The following is a 10,477-nucleotide window of genomic DNA, read 5'->3' on the forward strand; positions in this document are numbered from 1 at the left end:
ACGAGACAATTCAGAAAACCTCGCCTCATAATCGGTCACGGACATTTGACCCTGCTCCAGATACTCAAACAGATACCGCAGCTCTTCCCTCTCAGAGGGTGGAATGTACCTATCCAAGAATAACTGTGCGAACTGACCCCAAGTGAGGGGAGGGGAACCTGCCGGCCTGCCAAGAACATAAGACTGCCACCATCTACGGGCCCTACCCTCTAGCTGAAAAGTAGTAAAGTCAACCCCATGCGACTCCAATATCTTCATGTTGTGCAGTCCATCCCTGCACCTGTCTATGAAGTCCTGGGCATCCTCATGACACTCACCCCCGAAGACAGGAGGGTAAAGTATGGTCCATCTATCCAACAGTTTTTGCGGGTCACCATCCGTAGCTGGTCTGGGCTGGGGTGCCACTGCAGCCACTGGCTGGGCCCCATCTGTGGGTAGTGCACCCGGAGTTTGATACACTACAGCTGCATGTCCAGGAGCCTAAGCAGTAGGGGTATGTGCTCCCCCTCATGCCTGTAATGTGGCTGGATTTGTTGGAAATAAACCATCCTGAGTCATAGAATCCATGAACCGCAATATACGACCCATGACCTCTTGGAATCCCGGTGTTGTCATAAAGTCCACTGGGGTAGGCTCAGCTATGGGCACCTCGCCCTGCTCCTCAATGATAAGATATCTCGCAGGATCTGCTGGTGGTACTACTGGGATAACTCTGGGATACCCTCGTCCCCTACCTCAAGCTGGTGCCCTCCCCCGGCCTCTAGCAACGGGGGGAGAAGCTCCGCACGGGTCTGGAGCATCAACCGTGCGTGTCCTCACCATCTGTGAGAGAATAGAAGAGGGAAATTTAGCATAACAACCACTGCACGATAGGAAATGAATAAAGAGTAGTTTTTCCTAACACCCTATAGCATCTCGAAGATAAATACAGACGTCTTCGTACCAATCCGCAAGACTCTATTAGGTTTGCCCATGACTTGTGAGACCTATGTGAACCTAGTGCTCTGATACCATGTTATCACGACCCATTCTCATAATAGATCGTGATGGCGCCCAACACCGTTGTCAAGCAAGCCAACACGAAAATATTAGTAAATTCTTATTTTGCTTACCCAAAACAGTTACAACATTTTCTTAATTTTCAATTAAAAACAGGTGATAATATGCAACATTCAATAAAAATTGTACAACCCAAAAGAAACGTCTATTAATGTGTGTGTCAAGACTTGGTATCACAAGTTATGGGCAACTAGTAGAATATACAAAGAATAAATCCATTCTATTGTCCGAAATAGAATAGACAGCTAAAAATAAATAAAGAGAGACTTCATCAAGCTGATGAACGGCACAGGAAGGGGCATCTCACCGTGGAAGCCTTGGACTATGAAGTAGGGTCGCGCACCAGACTGATAGCCAGATGTACCTGCCTCAGATCGTGTACAATTAAGTACAGAAGTTTAGTATGAGTACATAAACAATATGTACCCCATAAGTATCCATGTCTAATCTCGAAGAAGTAGAGATGAGAGGTCGACTTGATACTTACTAAGATCAAATAATATAATAAAGTGTTATGCTAAGCATGGGAGTCACAAATAATCAACAGTTTGTAGCAAGAGGTAATAGGTCATGTTCTTAACAATTTTACAGTTAGCCACTTACATTTCAAATATTTAGCAGAACAATCCATGGATGAGATATCACGTAGATATCATGCGCACATTATGTCGAGATCGACGGCCCGATCCAACAGAAAATAAACTATGCACTGCCAGAGGGTCGAATGGCGCAAACCATAGATGCATCTATCTCTACCGAGGCGATCGGCCCGATCCACAATTATCAATTAATATCAAGAAAACACATGAATGCGCATTTATTTCCAAGTAAATTCATACAAGTGTCCAACAAGTATATACATTCACTTATACTCCTTTCCAAATCTCTAGCATATCCTAAGTGATCACATTAGCAAGAAAATATAGAGACATTCACAATATAGCATGATACAGGTCCTAGACTACCCGGACAATTAACATAATAGTAGCTACGCACGGACTCTCGTCACCTGGTGCGTACGTAGCCCCCTATTTAGTAGCAAATTACTCAATTATTACACCTATGGGGACAATTCCCTCTTAAGAGATTATAAAGGAGACTCACCTCGCTCCAAAGTGCACTTCCAATACCGAGAACGAGCCCAAACCCTCAATTTGAAGCCGAACGATCCAAAACTAGTTAAATGAGGTAGGAACTAGTCAATATAAGCTTACAAGATCGTATTATAGCTATTTAAGCAATTTCTCAACCTTAAACACAAGCTTCCTAAAATCCGACCCCGGGCCCACGTGCCCGGATTCTGAAATTTTTCGAAGGAAGTTGTTCTCTATAACCTAAGGGTCAATAATGTACGATTTCTAATTCATTTCATAACAAATTTCGTGGTTAAATCTAATTTTTATTAAAACCCTAGGTTATGCTCTAACCCCTTGATTTTACCTAAATTCTAGTGTTTAATCTACCTAAGACACAAGTATTAAACTAAGAATTAGTGGGATAAACTTACCTCAAGATGCTAGGTGGAAGTCTTCTCTCAAAAGCTTCCAAAATCGCCAACGGAGGAGTGAAAAGTGGCAAAAATGAATTAGAACCCGTATTAAATAAAGCTCACTGCTTCAGCGATTTTCGCATTTGCGGTCCCGCTTCTGTGAGGAAGAGACCGCATCTGCGAAAATGGGCCAAGTGGGCTGGGACCGCTTCTGCGGTCTTGAAGCTGCTTTTGCGGCTTGGGAGCCGCTTCTGCGGCTTGGGAGCCGCTTCTGCGGCTTGGGAGCCGCTTCTGCGGCTTGGGAGCCGCTTCTGCGGCTTGGGAGCCGCTTCTGCGGCTTGGGAGCCGCTTCTGCGGTTCCTGGCCTGGCCTGCCTTGGCCGTATCTGCGATAGGAGGACCGCTTCTGCAGTCTCGCACCTGCGGTCAACCAACCGCAGATGCGGTTATGACAGAAGCAGATGCTTCAGCACTTCTCAAAAATTCCAACTTCACTCGAGCCTCGTCTGATTGATGCTCGGGGCTTCTAGGCCCCGCCCGAACATACCGACAAGTCTGAAATCATGAAACGGACCTACAAGAACCTTCAGAACGCCTGAAACAACGCTAAATCTAAGAATCACTCCTTAAAACCAATTGAATCAAAATTATGAACTTCAAGTTCTTAATTTTCCTCTAACGAGCCGAAACGCCCTTAAATTACTGGGATTGACACCAAATTTTGCTGGCAAGTCTTAAATGTTATGTCGGACCTGTACCGGGCTCCGAAAACAACATGCTAGCCCAATACCCATGGGATCAATCATTAATTAGTTTCTTTAAATCTTTAAAACTTCAGATTAACAATTTCTAATAAAAATTCATTACTCGGGCTAGAGACCTCGGAATTCGATTCCGGGCATACGTCCAGGTCCCATATTTTCCTACGGACCCTGCGGGACCGTCAAATCACTAATTCGAGTCTGTTTGCTCAAAATGTTGACCAAAGTCAAACTTAGCCTTTTAAGAAAAAAATCCTAAGGAATCAAATGGGCATATTTCACTCCAAACTCTTCCAAATCCCGAACCAACCATCCTTGCAAGTCGTAAATTAGTTAAAGAAAGCACGAGAAGTTTTATTTAAGGGAACGGGGTCCTAAAAGGCAAAACAACCAGTCGGGTCGTTACAATTATTTTAAAGGATCTTTATACAAATAGCTGGTCATATTCACTGTTTACCTTTTCTAACCATATACATAGATTATACATAATTATATACATATAATACATAAATTATGCATATATGATACCTCCAGTGATTATTTTAAGTTTAAGTGGTTGGGTATGCGACTATTTAGGCTAACTATACGGTTATTATGGTTATCGCTATACCTTGGACCTCAATTAGTGACATTTCTTCTACTTGACTTGCTCACAAGTCGGTCAAACCAGTACCAAGTTCATGCACAAGTACCACGTCTAGGATCTTAAATAATTAAGGAGAAACTCAAACTCAAATGAGATGGAAATGAGATATGCATTTTTATAGTCAAATACAGGGTTTCACCATATCAGATATGCAGAATTCAGTTCTGCAAAATTGCTAAGTTGGATAAGTTTTGTACCAACGGATGAAACCTCAACGTGCGTACATTTAATGGGCGTTTGGACATAAGAATTGTAAAATTCCAAAAAAAAGTGAATCTTTTTTCAAGGGAAAATAATATTTGAAAATTAGAGTTGTGTTTGACCATGAATATAAGTTTGAGTTGTTTTTGAAGTTTTGTGAGTGATCTGAATGAAAATTTTGAAAAATAGCTTTTTGGAGTTTTTTCAATTTTTAAAAAATTCCAAAATTCATCTTCAAGTGAAAATTAAAAATTTTATGGCCAAACACTAATTTCGAAAAAAAATAAAAAAATTCTTTTGTCCAAACGGGCTCTTAGTTTTTGTGACATCCTGTTAATTAACAAGAGAACAAGACAACCGAAGTATAATTAAGGATTTTCACACCAGGTCTCGTAGATATAAGTTATGATCACCTATTAATAGCCCGTTTGGCCAAGCTGCAAAAATCAGCTTATTTTGAGAAGTGCTTTTTTTTTTAAAAGTGCTTTTCTCAAAAGTATTTTTGGTGAGAAGCAGTTTGTGGTTGGCTAATTAATTTGAAAAACACTTGGCCAAACTTTAAAAAAATGCTTCTAAGTGTATTTTTCTCAAAAGTGCTTCTCAAAAAAAGTGCTTTTGGATAGAAGCTATTTTTTTCTGCTTCTCTAAAACTGCTTCTGCTTCTCCTCAAAATTATTTTTTTTCCTTCCAAAAGTTTGGCCAAACACCTCAATTTTCGGCCAAAAGTGCTTTTGGAAAAGAAAAAAAAACACTTTTGGCCAAAAGAAGCTCGGCCAAACAGACTATAAATATGGGTTCAAATCTTCAAGTATCAGACTATCAGTCACTAGTAGTGTATAATCAGGGGCGGAGCCAAGATGACGGAATTGGGTTTCCGAACCCTTTCATCAGAAAATTACACTCTATAGGTAAAGTTAAAATTATTTTTTAAGAATATCAAGGAGATATTAAATTCTTTTAGTTTCTTTGTCTGTTTACTTCTTTATACTTTGAATCTCCTTTGTAAAAAATTTGATTCCGCTGCTGTATACAATGGATGTGGTCACGTCACTACATTTAATAGCTCTAGAAGAGTACAGCTATGATCATACAACAGAAACCATGCTTCACTTAATTATGAGACATTTCAACAAGAAGAGGAGTAAAGTGTGCACTTCTTTTGAGCCAAAAGAAAAAAATTATTAACTTCTAAATCGAAATCTGGCCAGACTCTTAGAGCAACTATCAACTATCAGTACTTTTGTAATTACACCAAAAATGATAGGTGAGGCTACTTAAGCTAAACATTTTACATTACAAAGGCTTATATACAAAAGAAACGAGTTGATTTCTTAAAATGTCACTGAGCTAATAGAAATTGATTAAGAATGTTACTTTATTTTGTTTTGTCCACTGTAATTGAAAAGTTACTCTATACTTTTCGGGTATATTGACAATTTTCTTTTCAACCGAACCATCTAAAAAATTAAGGGTCGTTTGGTTGGGAAATAATTTATTTCGAGATTAATTATCATGGGGTTAGTTATCTCGGGATTATTATCTCACTCTTCTATAGGGATAAAAATAATACTACAATCTCGAAATTAGTTATGACGCGATTTTATTCCAACCAAATGTGAGATAAACTCATCTCAACTTTAATTCGGGATTAATTATCCTTTATCCTTCGTGCTAAACGAGCCCTAATAGGTCGTTTGGTACATGGGATAAGAGTATTAATCTTGAATAAAGTTTGGGATTAACTTTATCCCATATTTGATTTGGGATATTTGTATGGGTCCAAATTTGGCGACTCGACAGTTTGGGATTAACTTCATTATATTCCTCTTGTTATTCTGTTGTTATCTGTTATTCCCTGAAGCATGTTTCCCCTTCCCATCTTTAACTGTAATTATCTGTTTTTATTTTTTCGTTGTATATGATTTAACTGCACATGTTTATTTGGTAGTCTGGTCTTAACCTCGTCACTACTTCGCCGAGGTTAGGCTAGGCACTTACCAGCACATGGGGTCGGTTGTGCTGATACTACACTGTGCACGGTGTGTAGATACTGATACTGAAGCGCTTGGACCGCAGTGAGGGTGTTGTCTTCAGTCCACACAGGCGACCTGAGGTAGTCCTGCAGACGTCCGCGGGCCTTGGCGTCACCTCCTATCTTCCCTTTATCCTATTTTCGTTACTTATTTCAGAAACAGTGTATCTTTTATCTTTCAAACTTTGTATGTAGTATTCTTAGACCGTTTGTGAAACTGTGACACCAGTTCTGGGTAGTCGATGTTCAAGCAGTTGTATTGGATACATATAAGATAGTTCATTGTTTTTCTTCCACTTATTGTAAATTTCGTTGCCTACACGTTATTACTTTAAAATTGTTAAAGAATATAAATGGGTAAAAAGGTAATTTGTTCAAACACTCGGCTTGCCTAGCTCACATTAGTAGGTGCCATCACGACTCCCGAGGGCGAAAAATCCGGGTCGTGACAGAACACATTGTAAAGGTTGACAAAAGAGAATATACAAAAGTTGTCTTGTTCACTGATTATATTATTCAAGCACACGTTGTTCCTTTTTTGTTCACAAGACCCAAAGATTCCACATCCATCTTCATTTCTCTCTTTTCCACGTCGCTAACAGAAGAAAGGAACATTCCAATTATACAATAATTGGGTGGTAGATCCTTTCTTATTACACTTGTTGTCATTATCTACATTTATTACATATTCATGATAGCATATTCACTGCCAATCATTGAGCATTAAATCTGTTATTTAATACTCTTGAGCACTACTTGTCTCGCAAGTATTCTGTTGCATTCGGTCTAGAATTTATTAAGTTCGACTAAAACTCGCCCTTTAACTCATCATTGATTGGTTTAACTAAAAGGTTTAACACTTTTTTGGTCAAACAATATTAGCTAATTCCGGAATAACTTTTATATTAAAATAATGGGATTAGTAATTCCATGTAAAAGGTGGGATAACTAATCAGGTGGGATAACTAATCTCATGGGATATCCTATCCTATGGAATATCTTGAGATATCCCATCATTATACCGAACGACCCCTAAAAGTACTCGTTGAAAACAATCTACCGACCCACTCTATGACCCAACCCGTTAGACCTTTCTCTTTATCTTAGAAATAAAACATAACAGAAGTCACACTCTCTACAAAAATATTTACAGTTCACATATATACAAATGTAGAATATTTCATTTTTATGATGTACAACACTTCTTGACCCACTCCTTTATTTTTTTCATTTTAACATAATTTTCCTTCTTTCTAGTTCGTAATAAATTTTCCATTTACATGAAAAAACGGTGAAGAATTTGTGGTTTACAGATAATCACAATGGTAATATGGTAAGTAGCTAACATGAAAAATCGTCATATGTACTTTTGCCTTCGTGTCTAAGGAAGAAATGCATTTGAAGGAAAAGGCACTTTTTAAAGCTAAAGTTCTAAAAGTTATGGCATGTTTGGCTTGCTTCTAAAATTAATTTATTTTAGAAAGTTTTTATCAAAAAAAATATTTTTGATAAGAAGTCATTTGTATTTGACTAATCAATTTGAAAAATACTTTTTAGCATTACTTTTAAAAAGTATTTGTAAATATATTTTTCAAAAAAGTGTTTTTGGGAAAAAAAAAATTCTGCTTCTAAAAAGTTCCTTATGCTTACACTCAAATATACTTTTTTTTACTCAAAAACTTAGTTGAACACCTTAACTTTGAAAAAAGTACTTTTACCTATAAAAAAATTACTTTTGGCTAAAAAAAACGCGGTCACACAAGCTATTACTAGTAATTGTTAGGTGTTAAGTGCGACACCACAATAGCTTATAAAGCAAGTAAATTTGGGTTGCCAATAGCAATTTCTTCGAATAATCCGGGAAACTTTTAGGGTCTGTTTGGAAAGTTACCGTGTAATTGAAATTGATGTAATTATTAAAATAACATTTACTTAGCCTAGTAATTTCGATGATATGTTTGTTTGTCATAGTGCGATTATAGTGTAATTACAAATTTATTGTTTGGTTACACAAGTGTAGTTACACAGTTAGATTAAATTTTAAATAAAGTAATAAGGCAAAATACATAGGTTACCCCTGGGCTATGGACCAAATCCTTGTTACACACTTTTTGCGGACGAAAATTACCCTACACACTCAACCTTTCCAGAGTGTCCGTAAGACACACCACTTTTTTCTTGATCAATTTTTCAAAACATGTGTAATATCACGCACCAATCATACAATGACATGTGTCAGATATATTTTTATTGACCATTGGATAAGTTTTATTAAATCTGGATCCTTCAAACAAAGCATCAGATATATTTTTATTGTTTAGACACCTTATTTTGTTTGTAAAACACGCACCTGCCACGTAGACAAAAAGGTATGTCTTAGGCACAATCTGAAAAGGTTGAGTGTGTAAGGTAATTTTTATCCGTAAAAAGTGTGTAACATGGATTTGGTCCATAGTTCAGGGAGTAACTTATGTATTTTACTAAGTAATTATCAAAACTTAAAACTTAATATAATAAATATATGCCTATAAATTTTTATAAGTATAAATAATATTATATTTGGTATTTAAGATATATATTTTTCGTGAATATACATTTATTAGTAATCATATATTTATAACTAATATTGTAAAAATATATTATATATTTTCCAAATTAATAATATTTGTTTTAGATACTTATAAAAACTAAAACACATACATTTTGTAAGAACATCATGGAATTCATGTTTGATAAAATAAATTAATATTTATAAATATAATGTTATAACATTATTCAAATGTTGACAAAACTAATCTATCAATTCTAACTAAAAAATGAACAACATGCAATGTGAGTCAATAATACTAAAATAAGTAAATTGGTCCCATGAATATAACACAATTTCAAAATCCAAAAAAATAAAATAGTTTAACATATGTCAAATTTCTACATAATAATAGTAAGTTCACTACTAGAAATCCGGTGAAAAATGATCACAAAAATGACCAACATTGGTTGGTTTTGGAAAATTACCGACCAAAATGCGTCCAAATACGCTTGGTCGCTATTTTGGTGGTCGTTTTAGTATATCGACCCAGGTTGGTCGCTAATTACCGACCAAGATTGGTCGCAAAGGTAAAATGACCAAGGTTGGTCGCAGAAAAAACCTACCAAAGTTGGTCGGTATTTTAATTATGTAATCAAAAGATTCACCATCTGGGAATCGAATCGGGGTGTGTACTGTGGCGGGATACTATTCTACCACTAAACCATTAATGTATTTTGTTTTAAGATTATCTTATTTTTTATTTATAATCTTTAATTTTATTTTCGCACGAAAATAACCGATCAAAGTTGGTCGGTTTTTTAAAATGACCGGCTAAATTTACCGATCAAAGTTGGTCGATTTTTTAATATTAATTTTTATTTATTTTAATTGCAAAAACCGACCGAAGTTGGTCGATTTATTGAAAAATAAATTTTGCGGGACTCAAAAATAGTTTCCCGCATTTTTGCGCCAAAGAAAACCGACCAAAGTTGGTCGGTTTCGTAAAAAAAAAAATTAAAATATTTTGAAAAATCGACCAACCGATTTTTTGACCGAACAAAGTTGGTCGGTTTTTTGCCGAATTTCTAGTAGTAGTTCCACTACAACTTAAGATTAGAGAACACAATAAGTTTATAACCACATTCAACAGTGAAATTTCACTTTAATTGCATCACTCATTATATGCCAAGTTTGTTAATGACTCATTATTTCTAATATTAGGAGGTGTAGTTTCAAAAAATAGAATAATAAAATAAATAATAAATAAAATATAAACAATTACATGGAATCACAAGAAGTAAAGGTAGAGAAATAAACGACAAAATAATGTACAAAGAAAAATATATTTTAAAATTTTAAAAGAAATCAAAAGTAAAAGTAAAATTAAAAAAGTAAAATAATATAAATAAAAAGTTATACAGAAATTAAATTAAAATAAAAAAAAGGAAATAAACAAAAAAACAACCTTGTAATTACACAAAGTAATTACCACAAATTCTCACCTCCCCATTGAGAACAAGAGAGTGTAATTATACCCCTTCAATTACACCCAATTCCATGATAATCAAGTAATTACTTGGCCAAACAAACATGCTAAACTATATAATTATACTTAATTACACCCAGATCCAATTCCTAGGTGGCTTTCCAAACAGGCTCTTAACAAAATTTTTTTTTCGCCGAAGCACCTAATTTAACTAAACTTTTCTAGCAACATTAATATTAAATACGGATTTAAACGAGTTAACTATCTTTTTATC

Source organism: Nicotiana sylvestris, chromosome 5, assembly GCF_000393655.2.
Source record: "Nicotiana sylvestris chromosome 5, ASM39365v2, whole genome shotgun sequence".
Taxonomy (NCBI): Eukaryota; Viridiplantae; Streptophyta; class Magnoliopsida; order Solanales; family Solanaceae; genus Nicotiana; species Nicotiana sylvestris.